At 53.2% G+C, this 14,505-nt stretch overlaps 1 protein-coding gene across 1 annotated transcript in view; it reads right to left on the bottom strand.

Annotated features, from left to right (window-relative positions):
- The window catches only part of NEK6 (NIMA related kinase 6), an 81,454-nt gene extending 73,878 nt beyond the window's left edge, over positions 1-7,576 (bottom strand). The window contains exon 1 of the mRNA XM_059143012.1: positions 7,443-7,576. The gene's annotated coding sequence lies outside the window, so the exon portion shown is untranslated. The remainder of the gene's footprint in view (positions 1-7,442) is intronic.
- Positions 7,577-14,505: the final 6,929 nt, after the last annotated feature.

The following is a 14,505-nucleotide window of genomic DNA, read 5'->3' on the forward strand; positions in this document are numbered from 1 at the left end:
ACGTGCTGTTCCTTCCAGCTGCCTGGGAGGCCCTCCCCCGGGCCCTGCGCCTGGGCACCAACTCCCAGCCCATACGACAGGCGTTTCCGTCTTCCGACTCTGCAGACCAGGCCTCGGTGCCGTGACCATTAACTAAGCGCCACACATCTTCGAGTCTCCGGTTCTGTTTCTAGGTTTGTAAAACTGGCGGAACGACACCCGCCTCGGAGAACTGCCGGGAGGAGGAAGGGAGCTAACCCGCGGGCAGGGTTAGAACGGAACGTAATACAGGGTTGGTCCCCGTACAAAGAACAGGGGGCAACAGCTGAGGAAGTGACAGAAGTTCCTGGCTTCCCCCTGCTGGGGGGCTGCCCACAGCCTAGAACCCCGGTCTCGCTCCCAACTCCCCATCCCGCAGCCCCACCCTGGGGTCCACCAGCCCTGCACCCCAGCGCTCTCAGACTTCCAGGCTTTCCCGCACCCAGCCTGCTGGGCAGACGTCGTGTTTCCCTCGAGGCCCACTCGGAGGCCCTTCCTCCCTGGAAAGCAGCACTCCTGCTACCTGGGGGTGAGCCAGGGACATGTCACCTGCAGGCACCCCCAGGGGCGTGTGACACAAGCCCTGTCCTCCGCCCCAGGTGGTTAGAGGGCTGCGGGGTGGGGCCGTGAGAGGGGCTCCGGGCCAGCTCCCAGAATAACACCTGACCCACAACATCAGGAGCTATTTCTCCAAGGAGTGCGTGGGCGGACGGCCGTGTGTGGCTAACCAGGGAGCCCGCTCCACCCACGCAGCGGTGACCAGGTCTGTGTTTCTGCCACAGACTCTCTGCACCCAGCCTGGGCCCACGCCCCACGACCAGAGCCTTGGCCTGATAGGTGGGAAAGCGTCCTGGTCAGCCACGCCCCTGGAAACTGCTCATAGCCTCCCTGGGCCTCAGTCTCCCCAGCTGTAAAATGAGAGGCTTTCATGCCTATATTTTTAAGCATCAGAACCTTATATAAAAAAATTTTCCACGTGACATAAAATTAACCCGTTTAAAGTGAACGACTTGGTGGCATTTGGCGCATTCACCACCTCTCTGGGTCCGAAACGTTTTCATCACCCAAAAGGAAACCCTGTTCCCACTGAGTGGCGGCTCCTTGTGCCTCCTCCCTCAGCCCCGGGGAACCGCCACTCTGCTTTCTGTCTCCACAGACATCTAGATTATGGATATTTCATACAAGAATCTTTTCTTAAAATGACTCCCATGCAAACGGAAATCCTTCTAGAAAACAAATAACAGGGTCAGTGCTGTGGGAAGGGTTAGGGCTGCCCCGTCCCCAGCTAGCGTCCCTCACCCTCTATGGCTTCTCAGGGAAGGCTCTCATCCGAGACCCCTTCCTTTTGACAATTCTAGTCCTAAAGTTTGTTTTCTAAGGCAAATCACCCCCTCCCCCCACCGGCCCAGTGTCCAAGAATTCAGGGCCTTGAGCCTGGGGCTACTGGCCCATTTTCCAGGTGAGGGAGTAGAGGTGCTGGATTCAAGGGTGGCTCCACGGACCACTGATGCTCGCCCCTTACCGCACGCACCAGGGTGGGGTGTCAGGTGTGAAGAGCTGCACAGATGCCCACAGAAGCGTCCTCTGGAAGGGTGGCCACTTCCGTGGGCCCTGCCCTCCCCCTCAGGACAACAAGCCAGCCCCACACAAACTTGAAGGGACACCCCCAGGCCCTTGAGGAGGACTCCTGCCCCCAGGCCCAGGTCTGTGACAGCCGCTCCTGTCAGCACAGACCTCTGATGGGCCCCCTGCCCCCCCCACGCCGTGTAAATAATTAACAAAACATCTGCCTTGCTTAATGACACACCGTGGCTGACACCGCTCTCGGGGCCTCCCGAGACCTTCCAACGCCAAAAGGACGCATCCAAACCTTCGAAGGCTCCCTTTCTGAGCGTCGTGGGGGAGCACAAAATGCTGACTTCTGAATGTCTCCCTGAGCCACTCAGAGCACCCTAACTTGTGTCCCGCCTCGTCTTACCAAACTACCATGTCCCCTTCCAGCTATTCTGAGGGTCATGACCACAGGGCCAGGCTTCAGTGGACCTGAGAGGTCCCAATGCTGCTTGTGGCCTGATTTAGGGCCTCGAGATGCAGGAGCACTGAAAATGCTCTCGACAGGGAAACAATCTTTCTGCCCCATGACCCTGGGCAGGTCCTTAATAACCACACAGTTTCTTCGCCTCCCATAAAATCTCAGGCAGCGAGCGTCAAGCATTTCTGGGGAGACACCTGTGTGCGGAGGGCTTTACACCCATTATTTCCTGTCGTTCTTCCCTCAGCCATTGGAGGTCATAATGTTGTCTGTTTCCCAGATGGGGACACTGAGGCTCGAGGAGACAAATGACTTGCTCTGGGACACCCCACCTCACTCCACTCGGTGCCAACCCTCAAGTTCTTAATGTGATTGTGGGTTCGCACCCTCCCCTCCTTGGGCCTCAGTGTCCATTCTGTAAAATGGGCATGTGGCTCTTCTCTGGATGGTGAGCCTACTGTATTTTTGGGGGGTAGAGCCGAAGGTCATTTGCAGGGTACCCAATGCCCCTTTGCAAATCTCTTCCTGACAACTCCCAGTTGTCAAAGACTTTGGGGACAACAAGGAAAAGAGAGGGCTGGCCTTGGGGAGAGGGGTCGTGGATAAATATGACTCTGCTGCTCACCTGCAGCGAGGGGTTTGTCCCATCTCCTCAACTACAACTTGGGGACTTTGAGGAGTTCTCCTCTAAGGGAGTCTTAGGCTTTGGGGAGGTCTCCCCTAAGGCGCCAGCTCCGTTCTCCAAGGTCAAGCACTGCCCCTCCTCCAGCCCAATTCTGAAGTATGAGACTTAAACAACTCAAGGAAATGCAGCCCGACTGGCTCTCAATGGCAGCTTCCCTCCCCCCTTCCCTCGCAGAAATTCCTTCACACTCTATGGAATTCCTACATAAAGCCCCTTTTTCTTTTCTATGAGGTCACCATCACGCAGATGTGGAAGAGAAAGGAAGAAAGGCTCCATGTGGATCAAGGTCCTTGGAACTGAATGCATTTCAGATCCCGGCTGCACTTTTCAGGTCTGCAGGCCCCTCACTCATCTGTCCCCCAGAGCCGAGCCAAAGCCGCCCATTGGGTTTGGGGTGCAGTGATCCTGCTGGTAGATGCTGAGAGGCCTGGCCCGAAGACTGGGCCTTTGCCACCAGACCACCAGAGCAGTCGTCTGTGGAAAAATCCAGAGTTGGAGACAACACAGCAGAGGCTGTGTATGTGGGTCTGTTTCCACACAGGCGAGTCTGTTAGAGGGACAGATGTCAAAATGCTAGATCACACACCACGGTCAAGTTCCCAAACTGAACGTCACAGGAAGTTACACCACCAACCGATGTGCCCCAATGTCTGGTCTGTCTGGAAGCGGAGTCTGAGGAGGCTGTTGCTCTAATTCAGTTTGGGCCAAAGAAGGGGCTGTGAGCATGTCACCCAGCTCAGAGAGGAATGAGTGAAGCCACTGAATGACCTGATTTTTTCTTTTTAAAATAAAAACATTTTGGGGGCACCAGGCTGGCTCAGTCGGTGGGGCATCTGACTCTTGATTTGGGGTCATGAGTTCGAGCCCCACAGTGGGCAATGGGCTCGCCTTAAATAAATAAATAAATAAATCACTAAAAAATATATATATAAAATAAAAAAACATTTCCCCAGAGACCATCTTGTCACTACCCCAGAGTCAGATATAAAATGGCCAAATACCAAAAAATCCACTGAGGCTCTTTGGTGAATCCTGGCCATCTACCTCCCATTCGTTTCAAAGCAATTTCACACACCCAGGGGGAGACCACCCCAGATGACCTCCCTACACATACCCCAGGAGCACCCTTGCTCCCCAGGACCCTTGCACATCCTGGTGACCAGCATATTGGCAACCATCCGCAGTGACAGCCAAGGGAAGGTCCATGCTGATGTACACACCGCTTCAGAAGAATGACATCAGCAGAAATAAATAAATAAATAAATAAAGATGAAAAAATGTAGAAACAAGGACTATTTTTACCTCCCCAAATCACAGGCCAGACGGGAGAGAAATCCATCAATGCCAGAAACGTGGCTGAGCCTTCGCACAAGATCTATTATTTCACACCTTAAATTAACGCATCTCAAAGCAATTTGCAAATGTTCATCAATTCGCAGAGCGTACTTGGGAGAGAAATACCTTTTCCTTCCAACATCAAAGGACCCTTGCAGGGGCTGCCCGCACACCCCCAAACCGCACAGTCCTCAAACACTACATTCCTTTCGGGAACCGCGTCTTGAAGCCCGTGATAAGAAAGGAAATGAATGAGGCAGAGAGACAGGCACACGGCCAGAACAGCGAGTGACAAGAAACCTATGTAGAAATGATCCTGTTGTCAGATGTTCAGAACGGGGAGTCCAGGGGTAACTTGCCATCGCCAAGGGTTGGAACACACTGGGCGCTTCCTGAGGGCAGTGCTCCAGCGGGCTCCTCCCCGCACAGGCCTGGAGATGCCAACCCGCATTTCATCTTGGATGACTCACCAGGGTCTTCCTCCCTCGCTGCTCTAACTCCCTTGCTTGGTCTGACCAGAGAAGAGGAAGGGGATATTCTTCTCCTTTTGACGATTGTTTTGACACTTCCCTTCTGAAACCAATCTCTGGCACTTCATGAGGAAAGAAAAAAATGTGAACTGTGAGCCCTTTCTAAGCTGACAGTCCCGGCCCTGGGTGTGGGTTGTCCACAGCAGAGGGGCAGGAGAGGACAAGGAAGGAGAGCAGCCCCTTCGGGAAGGCCTCTCCCCCAAGCTGGGAGCCTGGCGAGGAGCCCAGCCCCAGAAGAACCTGGAAAACAGGGACCATGATTTTCCAGGTCCTGTGGGAAGACAGTGCGGGCTCTGCTCAGACAAGTCTGAGTTCAATCCCAGGGCCAAACGCGTAGCAGTCCGTGACCTCTGGTGCATGACTTCACCTCTCCGTGTCCCCAGTTTCCTCACCTGTAAAATGGGCGTCATGACAGCTCCCATCTGCGTGTGGCTGAGTGGACTGAATGAATGAAGGCCCTTAAAGCTTTTGGCACCATGCCTGGCACACAGCATACCTTTGATAAATGGTGGCCATTAGGTGTGGGCTACTTTCATGAAACCATGCCTCGCATTTCATCTCTCTGAGCCTCAGTTACATCATCTGTAAAATGGAGATGACAACCCCCTACCTCATGGGGCAGATTAAAGGAGCAGGTGTGAATGAAAGCACTGGGCACCCCATCGGTGCACCTTCAGGAGACAAGGGTCACATCCCTGGTGCAGAGGACAGGTTTGAAGTCAAGCAGGTGACAGGACTCTGCCTCAACCTCTTTTCAGAAGTCCCAGGCTGGATCTCTCTGTCTCTCTGCACAGTAGGTCCTCCCTAAACGTGCCTTCCCGTCATCCCCTTTCCCTGCTCCCTCCGTGCTCAGGGCCACTGGAAATGCCCACCCCCCTACCCCCAACCCAAAGCCAGGAGCTTCCATTCTTGAAACCTGAACAATCTGAATGGCCCAAAGCCCAGACCAACCTGGGCCACTGCTTCAGTTTGAGACTTTATTTTCTGAATACAGAAACTACTTTTTAGTCATTTCCGAAGTAGACAGGACGGCAGAGGCTGACAAACCACAGGGACCATTTTAAATCCTGGGCCTTTTCTTCTGGGAAGTTAGGCAAGAACCTTCCCAAATGTTTGCCCGTGGGGCTCTCTGCCAGGGAGTGACTCATTCACAGCTCCCCACAGGCATATTTTATTTGGGGGTGGGGGATGGAGGGAGGGCCCGGCCTTGAGGGGAGAGGAGAGGCAGCATTTCCAGCAAACCCAGAAGGTATTTTGTGTGTGTGTGTGTGTGTTTCATTTTTTTAGGACAAAAAAGAAAAAGAATGTGGATCTTTTTTGTTTCCTTCCAGGTTTTGTTTGCTAAAAGAAGACGAACTTTTCGGGAAGCTGCTGCGTTGGGAACAGACGCTTCCAGCCGGCTCTGCGCGTCCCTTTCAATGAAATTCTTCTTCCATTAACACCACGGTTTTTAAATGTGCCTCCAAGATTTGCCTGCGCACGACATTTTCCCCGCAGAAAGACAAGCTGAGTTTTGAAAATTCAGGGCGAACAAGGGAGCTCAGTGTTTCTAAAGTTGCCCTTAAAGCAATGAAGACTTTCAACAGCAGAGATTTTCGACATTTATAAAGCCCCCCCAAAAAACGGCCCGTCAAAGCTGCAGGACAGACTTTGGAAACTGGTGTCCCAAGCCTGCTGTGATCAATTTGTTACTGTCCTGAGGGCTCATGCTCGAAGCCCAGGCTCAACAAATGAATAAATCAGATTAATATCTATCTACTTAGCAGAGCAGGCAGAGAGGGAGAGACCCTCCAATACACAGACAAGTGTCCTGGGACCCTTGGGCTTCCCAGGGTCAGGACCTTGTCAACCCCAAAGGCCTGGGGGAAAGGTTATAATCTGCCAGCGCCAGAGAGGGGCAAGAACAAACCCAAGAGACCCAGAGGGGTATTTAGGAAGAACTGAACACAAGTCCTCTAGTACCAGGCCAAGTAGCTCTGCTAGGCCCACCAGAGCCCCAGCCCAGCATGAGCATCCTGGGTCCTGCCAGTTGGCCCCACCAAGGCCTGGCTCCAAGGCCTCCCCTACTCTGCCAAGCCCAGCCTAGCTCTGCGGGTCTGACCTCCGCCCTCAGTCACCACACAAGGCCCAGCACCCACTGGGTGCCCACCCCCAGCCTACTTCTGTCCATGGGCTCCCTGGCATGGGGGCCAGGGGCGGACACATCCTACAAGACTCCTGGTGGGTGCAAGGGGGGGGGGACCCTCACCCTCCATAGTAAACACACTCACACACTCCTGGACACAAAATACTATTTCGTGGCGTACACAGACACTTTTGTCCTCGCAAGCTCACTAATGCACACACAAATCACTTGTGAATGCTCACCCACGTGTGCACACATACTCCCTGAACCCACACAACTCCTTCACAAAAATGGGATCCCACGTGAAGTCCTTGGCACACTCCCCGGCAAATAGTAAACAATAAATGGCTACAGGGGAGCCATGCCCGTGTCCCCCGCACACATTCACCGCAAGTCACCCAACCCAGACCCTCCGACGTGCACACGCACCGTGTCCGCCCCAGCACGCACACTCCCCCAGGCGCACACCCCGAGGGACACACAGACACGCCGCCCACGCACGCTCGGACGCACGGCCGCCGACACGCTGAGACTCGCTGGTTCACTCGCGCCCCGGCCTCCCGCGTGCACCCCCGCCCGCTGTCCCCCCGCCGAGTCGCGGCCGCGCGCGCGCGCACGCGCACCCCCGTCACCCCGGTTGGGGGTGACCGCCCCGCCGTCGGGCCCCCGCCCCTTCCCCGTTCCGACCCTGCCGGGCCCCGGTCCCAGGCCACTCACCGAAGCGCGGGCGGCTCGGCCGCTGGCGGGAGGAGCGGCGCGCGGCCCGGCGGGCGGCCGGCCGGAGCGGAGGGTCCCACACGAGTCGGCGGCGCCGCGGCCGCACGCCCGTCCGCTGGGTTCCGCCGCCGCCTGCGCGGGCCCGCGCGCGTTCCCGCCCCTCCCCACCGCGGGGCCGCGCCGCCCCCTGCGCTCGTGCGCGCTGCCGCCACGCTGGCCCGGGGGGCGCCCCGCGGCTACCGCACGGCGCTGGGAGCCTTCCGCGCCCCGGAGCCCCTCAGACCGCGAGTGATTCGACCAGCCGAGCCCTCCATTTCAAAGACGGGGAAACTGAGGCCCATACTCTCAGGGCGAGTCAGGCCCAGCAGACTCCCCTCCCCCCTTCTCAGGTTCTAGAGATTTAGGATTAGGGTCTGAGGTCAGCGAACTTCGTGGACCCCTCCCCCGCTTCCTTGGGGACCCATCTACTAACATTGCTCCATTCTCGGTCCTGGTCACACTGGCCAGTCAGCTAGCGCTTATTATGTGCCTACTGAATGCAAACACACATTCAGAAGTAGGCTCCAGGTCTATCTCCACATGGTGGTGAAGGTGCGGCTCCTTGCCCTCAAAGTGCCAGCGTCTCCTCATCTGGAACCCCCCAAATCCTGTGGACCCCAAGACAGTAAAAGCCAATGTGCAAAAGTTTCTGGAAGGCTCTACTAATGAATGCTTAAGACCCCCTCTAAGGAGACAGAGGCCCCACGTAAGGCCCCAAAAGCTGCCTGCTCAGTTCCCTGGTGCACTTCTTAAGGGAACAGACACCCACCCCCTCCCCCAAGAAGGGCCGTGCCTGGTTCACACAGTTCCTGTTTCCACACTGACTGCTTCTCCTCCTCAGGCAAGAACTGTATTGTGTTCCCCCAAAAAGACTGGAACCAGGGAGGGACACTGACCGCTGAGCACGGAGCAGTTACCCCAGCACTCTGCCTGGGTGTGATCCATAACGATAATGACGCCAACTGAATACCCACTGTGTGCCAGCCTCACAACTGCACAGCCATTCTCTGAAGGAGGTCTTATGCTACCTTCATGCCCATTTTACAGATGGGACAAAGGAGGCTTAGAACAGAAGCTAAGAGAAACAAATTCTCTTGCTCAAAGTCACCCAGTTAATAAGTGGTTGAGCATGTAGCTCGACCACAGACCGTCTAATTCCAGTGCCTGTGCGCCTAATCTAGGCAGTCCTACCTCCTGAACAGCATAGCTCTGGGCTGCTGTGTAAGAGCAGACAGGTGGGGAAGCAGCTGGCCCAGAGGACCCAGCCCAGTCCCAGACCTTCCACAAACCAACAGGGACAGAACGGGTCATTTTGCACATTGGTTAGCGGTTTCGCTGGGGACCTGCTTACAATCTCACTTCGCATGATATGCATTACAGTAAATACCAGAGAGACTGAAGAGACAGCTGTAAGAAATAAGCATGGCAAAAAGTAACAGAAATAAATATAAAAGTTCTGAGACCGTGTTGCAGTGTGACTATCAGATCAGTGATATTTACCATATCAATGCAGCAAAATCAGTTTCTTCATTCAATCCCTGACACACATCTATGAGCACCATATATGGATCACGTGCTATTCTAGGCACTGGGATATGCTTGTGAACAAAATATAGCCCTGACTCTCTTGGGGCTTCAGACTGGGGGTGGGGCATGTGGGGAAGCAATTGCAAATATCTGCCATGGTTGAGGTTAAGAAGTTTGGTCGAGAAAATAAAACAGGGAAGGGATAGGAAAGCCCAGGGGTGCTTTTTCATAGAGGGTGCTGGAAGAAGGCCTCTCTGATGAGGTGACATTTGAGCAGAGGGAAAGTGATGAGAGGTCTTCTGTATGTAGGACAGGCCCCAGGTTCCAAGAACAGTCCTGGTAAGCTCCAGAGCAAGAACCTGAAATTCCCCTTTGACGGAAACTTTGAGAATAGTGCCAGACCACCAGGAGGAAAAGCACTGGGACCACTGCAGTTTGCAAAGCCCTAACCCAACCTCATGGAGCCCCTTTAGCAGGTGCTCCTGATATCCTCATTTTCCAGTTAGGAAACTGAGGCTCAGAGAGGTCAAGCAACGTGCCCCAGGTCACAGTACACATCTCTGCAATCAGCAGGGATGGGTCTGACTATAGGCAAGCTGACACTAAGGCTAAGTGTTAGGGGGATAAAGAAAGCTTGTTCACCTCCACCCCCTTCCTGCCCTCTTGGGCTATAATTCAGGAGCTGGCAGGGTGGAGTGTTCACTGTTTTCCTCACCCACTTCCTTCCCTCTGGCTTGGTCCCAGCCCCAGGTGATATGCTGAGGGGGGGGGGGGGAATCAGGTCAAATTTAGCCCAGAGACCCTCCAGATTCCCTGCACTACCCCCACTACCCTGGTCAGGTAGGGGGTAGAGGGGAAAGGGTGCAACCGGAGCCCCATTCAACTTTTGTTTTTAACTCAAAGGATTTTTCAGCGAGTCCCCAAATGAGTCACCTCGAAGAAGTGCTTCACAAACTGACTCCCAGAATTAGAATCAACATGTCCCTGAGTGTGCTGCCTGACACTTCCTCCCACAGGGGCATTTGTGAATCTAGTCTGGGAGAAAGGCTCTCTCTGTTCACCACCAAGAGTTTCGGGATTAGGCCTGTGTCGTTTCATTATTTCTCTGCATTAGAGGAAGAGAAGCTACTACTGCCAGCACAGTCTCTGCACCCAGCTCCGTGTGAGACATTTCATTCTCCCAGCAGCCCTCAAGACGGGGGTCATGCTTTCTGTTTCACAGATGGAGAAGCGGGGGCTCAGAGTAGTAATGTGGTTTGAACACAGCTAGGATTTGAACCCTGGTTTGCCATTGTCGTCAGTATTTGGAAAGGAAGCAGTGGGAGACGAGAGGAGGCATGAAAGACTAGAATCAGACCAGACCCTTTGGACAAAAGGTCTTCTTGCCAGTGTCCCGATGGTAGGGATTTTTGTGGGGGGGGACAGTCTCAGTTTTCCCAGGAAGTCTCATTTTTGCTTATTGTCTGGGCGACATTGTTATGAAGAGCATCCTTTTCAATCCAAAAGTACCTTGGTTTGGGTAATCAACGTTAGCATCACCCTGGCTGTGTGCAAAGCCTCTGTACTGGGGGTTTCAATTTTTACATTCTAATCAATACAGAATGAGGGCCTCTCGTCTGAGGGGTCTTCACATCCTGATGGCTATGTATTCAACCACAAGATGACAGAGCTTCCCAAGAGCAGCAATCCCAGCTGGCTGCGGAAGGAGTCAGGTCTGTGTGTCAGGACTCCCTCTCTCCCACCCCAGCTCTGCCATGTGCTCCCTCTGTGATCCTGGGCCAGTTCCCCAGCTGGCAAAGTGAGGACAGGATCTCTCAAAGTCCCATCAACTTTGACCTTCTAGGGTTTCCTGTTGCCCAATGAATGCTGGGAAATCAACTACCCATTTGGAAATCAACTAACCAGGAACGCAGGGAGCCATTCCTCCCCCCCTGCCCTCAGACAGTTCACTTTTTAAAATGGCATACCTCGTTTTGAGCGATTTTAAGTTTTAAAGCATTTATTTTCTGAAGGGCTGTTACCCACAGTTCAAAATTCAAAAGGTGCCAGAAAGATACGTGGGGGAAATGTTTCTTTTCCCCACCAGCCACCTCCTTCTTTCCCCTGGAGGCAACGAGGATTGCCAAACACTCTCTGTTCCCAGACAGAGTGTGTTTTGTGTGGGTGTGTATATATATGTGTGTGTGTGTGTGTGTTTTCTCATTTTTTGTACAAATGATAACTGATCCACACTGCTCTACACCTTGTGTTTTCTTCACTTCTTGGAGACCACTTCCTACCACTACGTTAAGAGCTACTTTCTTTTTTATGAGTGCATAGTATTCTAAAATATTTGCATGTAATTCCCATTAAGTTAGCACTCGCTCTGTGTACCAACCAGAAGTTTTGGCCTTAGCTCTGACTCTCGGGGACTTACAGTCTGGCTGAGAGACAAGCAAAGCAGAAAATACTGGAGATGCAAAGAAGAGAAATTTCTCAAATGGCCCCCAAGTTCATTTGTGAGGTGTGGCTTTGGGGTTCATTTTTTTTTTTCTCCCCCAGCTCCAGGTATCTCTAAAGGCTGTTGAAGGAACCCAGGCCTGGGTTCTTTTGAGACTTGAAAACTCAGTAGTGCAAGTTCAGGCAATCTACTTCTTTCTTCTGGACTTCAGTGTGTTCATCTGTAAAATGGGGGCAGTTGGCCCCCTCTGCAGGATTGTGGTAGTCACAGGAGATCGTGTTCTTCCTGAGAAGGTTTGGTGAAGAGTGAGACGCCATGCTCCCGGGCCGGAAGGTCTGGGAAGGCTAAGAGGCCGCTGTAAGGAATGCTATGTTAGCTGGTGGGTATCATGGCTCTTCCTGCCCAGAGAGAAGCATCTCATAAGCTTTTTATGCTTTGCTGATCCTGTGATAACGGCTGATACACAGCTATCTCCTTCCATTTTTGGCAGTGACAGTCACCAACTCTGCATGTGCTGTGGGCTTATCGTGGTAGACCCCTCCCCCGGGGATACTGCCACACCCCTGCAGCTCCCTGCAGGTCCCCGCATCACCCTCCGGGACTTGCTATTTCCATGAACAAATTCAAGTGCCACTGACTCGTGACGAACGCCAAGCATCCCAGCATCATTAAAAACAGTGTCCCCTTTGATTCTCCAAAGTGACTTAGATCGGACAATCGATGATAAGGCCACCCCGTTATTCCTGTCAAATGGAACAGTTATGGTCCAGTGAAGAAATCCATCATCACCTCAGCCGGGGACCGAGTCAAGCATGCGTGTGGTCCACGTAGCCATTCTGGGATGTAGGGAATGTCCATGTCCCCGATGAGCGCATTTACAGATGAAAAAACGGATGTACACAGAAGCTAATCAGTTTGTCTAAAACAAAATCTAAGGAAACAAAATTTAAGAAAACAAAATCTGCATTCTAGCTCACTCTGCTTGGAACTCCGTCAGCAGGGTCCCAGGCTGGCCATATTTCTCCCCCCCGGGCATCCAGGCATCCACTTGGCTTTGGGGGCCAAGAGAGGGGCTCCAGCTGCCCTTCCGAAACTCCTAGAGCATGTGGCGAAGGGGAGCGTCCTCTGGGCCTGAGGCCTCCCCTGCGTGTCTGGTGGTGCTGGCTGCTCTCCGAGCAGATGGAGGGAAAGGACCCTCTGGATTTAGGGCCGATGACACCACCCTCCCCCCCCCCCCCCCATCAGGACGGGAAAGGAGTGCTGCAAAGGAGGAGAAGGGTATTTGGTTGTTGCATTTCTCAGCCCTGCCCCCCCCCCCCCAGTTTTCTGGGAACAGGTGCAAATTTTCTAGGCTTCAGGACATGCCAGGCTCATCTCGGGGGCAAGGAGAGGAGAAGGAACCAGATGGAGCTTGGAGACTGGCCAATGACAAGGGGAGCAAGGAGAATGAAGGCAGGGGCAGGGGAATCAGAAAAGGGTTGGTTGTGTTGATTTGAGAAGATGCTTGCCAGAGTCTGGGCACTGCTCCTCCTTACCTGCTTCCTTAAGCCAGCCCTCTGTACCAGAAAAGGGAGCAACAAGGGGTTAGCCAACCCATCAGTGAGAAAGAAAATCCATTTTCCCTCATTTGATCACGTTCTGAGGCACCTGGTTCTGGAATGACCATTGCTGTTTTGGGGTGATTCCCTGAGGCAGGATACCTGGGTAACAGAGCACACCCAAGGAGAGGCAGGGTGTCTGGGGATTCCAAAACCCTTGAAAAAGAGGCATGTGTGGACACTGGTTCAAAATTAGAGGCTTTGGGCTCTGAGTAGGGTTGCTCTGGCAGACCCCTGGGATAGGCAAAAATGCTGACCCCATGACTTCTACCAGAAGCCAGTGGCCAAGGCAGCCACCTGTCCCCCACACTCAGTCCCCCAGAACTGGGCTGGGGCCGAGGGGCTTGGCAGAAACCCTGCCTTGGAGCCAATCAGGCCAGGGTTCAAAATCTGGTTTGCCACCTACCAGCCATATGACCATGAACCAGGGTCTCCGTTTCCTTAGTTGGAGGTGATGACATCTTTCTCATAGCCTCGTGATTAGGTATGGAGAGCGAGTTATCATCTGGCTGAAAATAATATTAATACCAAGTGTTGATCAGACTCAAAACCTAGTGCTTTACATTTTACCTGTGTTGTTTCATTTCAGGTTCCAACAAGCCCATGAAGTGGGTGCTGGTGTTATGCCATTTTACAGAAACCCACACAGCTGGCTGTTGACCTCAGTTTCTATGCCTGACCAAAAAAGCTCAGGAGGTGAAATGACTTGCCCAAGGTCTCACGGCCAGGGGGAAAATAGTGAAGCTGCAATTTATAATAGATATACAGATGTAGTGAGCCGGCACAGCTAGCCCCAGACTCTCATCTACACAACAGGCATAATGATATCTTGAGTCACTTCCTACTCTTGGTAAATTCCATACTATATGCTTTTATTGAAAAAAAAAAAAAATCCCTGGTTGTGTGTTTGCCAATTTCCATGGTGTAAAGTACACCCACCATGGCTGGTTTAAGGCTACCGACAAGAGCCTTTGCAATTCCCAAGTATTTAACAACGAGCTCTTAAGACTCCGCTCTCGCCAGACACATCGCTGGCTCGCACATTGCTGGCCCAATCTACCCCCCTCTCCAGGTTCCGTAAAGGGAAACCCTGGTCTCAGTGCCTTAAGATTCCATTTTCCTTTGCTAAGGAAGAAGGAAGGCAGCCAGTCTGTACTGGGCGCCTACTGTATGCCAGGAACTATGCCGCTGCGCCCAAACCCAGGACCTCCTTTCATCTTTCCAGCGCCCCTCGATGAGGATGTCAAGATCCCCCTTTAATAGGCGAGAAGAGTGAAGTCCTAAAAAAGGTAACATCCACTGGCCGGGGTCACCCAGAAAGTAGATGGCCGAGTCAGGATTTCAAGCCTAGTCTGTCTGCGCGACCAGACCTGCTCTCCCTCTCTCCTCCTCTCTTCCCTTCTTTCCAGACTCTTTCTGCTGAAGCAGGCTGTGTGCGTGGAGGCCTGGGTCTGACATG

This window comes from Mustela lutreola, chromosome 12, assembly GCF_030435805.1.
Source record: "Mustela lutreola isolate mMusLut2 chromosome 12, mMusLut2.pri, whole genome shotgun sequence".
Classification (NCBI taxonomy): domain Eukaryota; kingdom Metazoa; phylum Chordata; class Mammalia; order Carnivora; family Mustelidae; genus Mustela; species Mustela lutreola.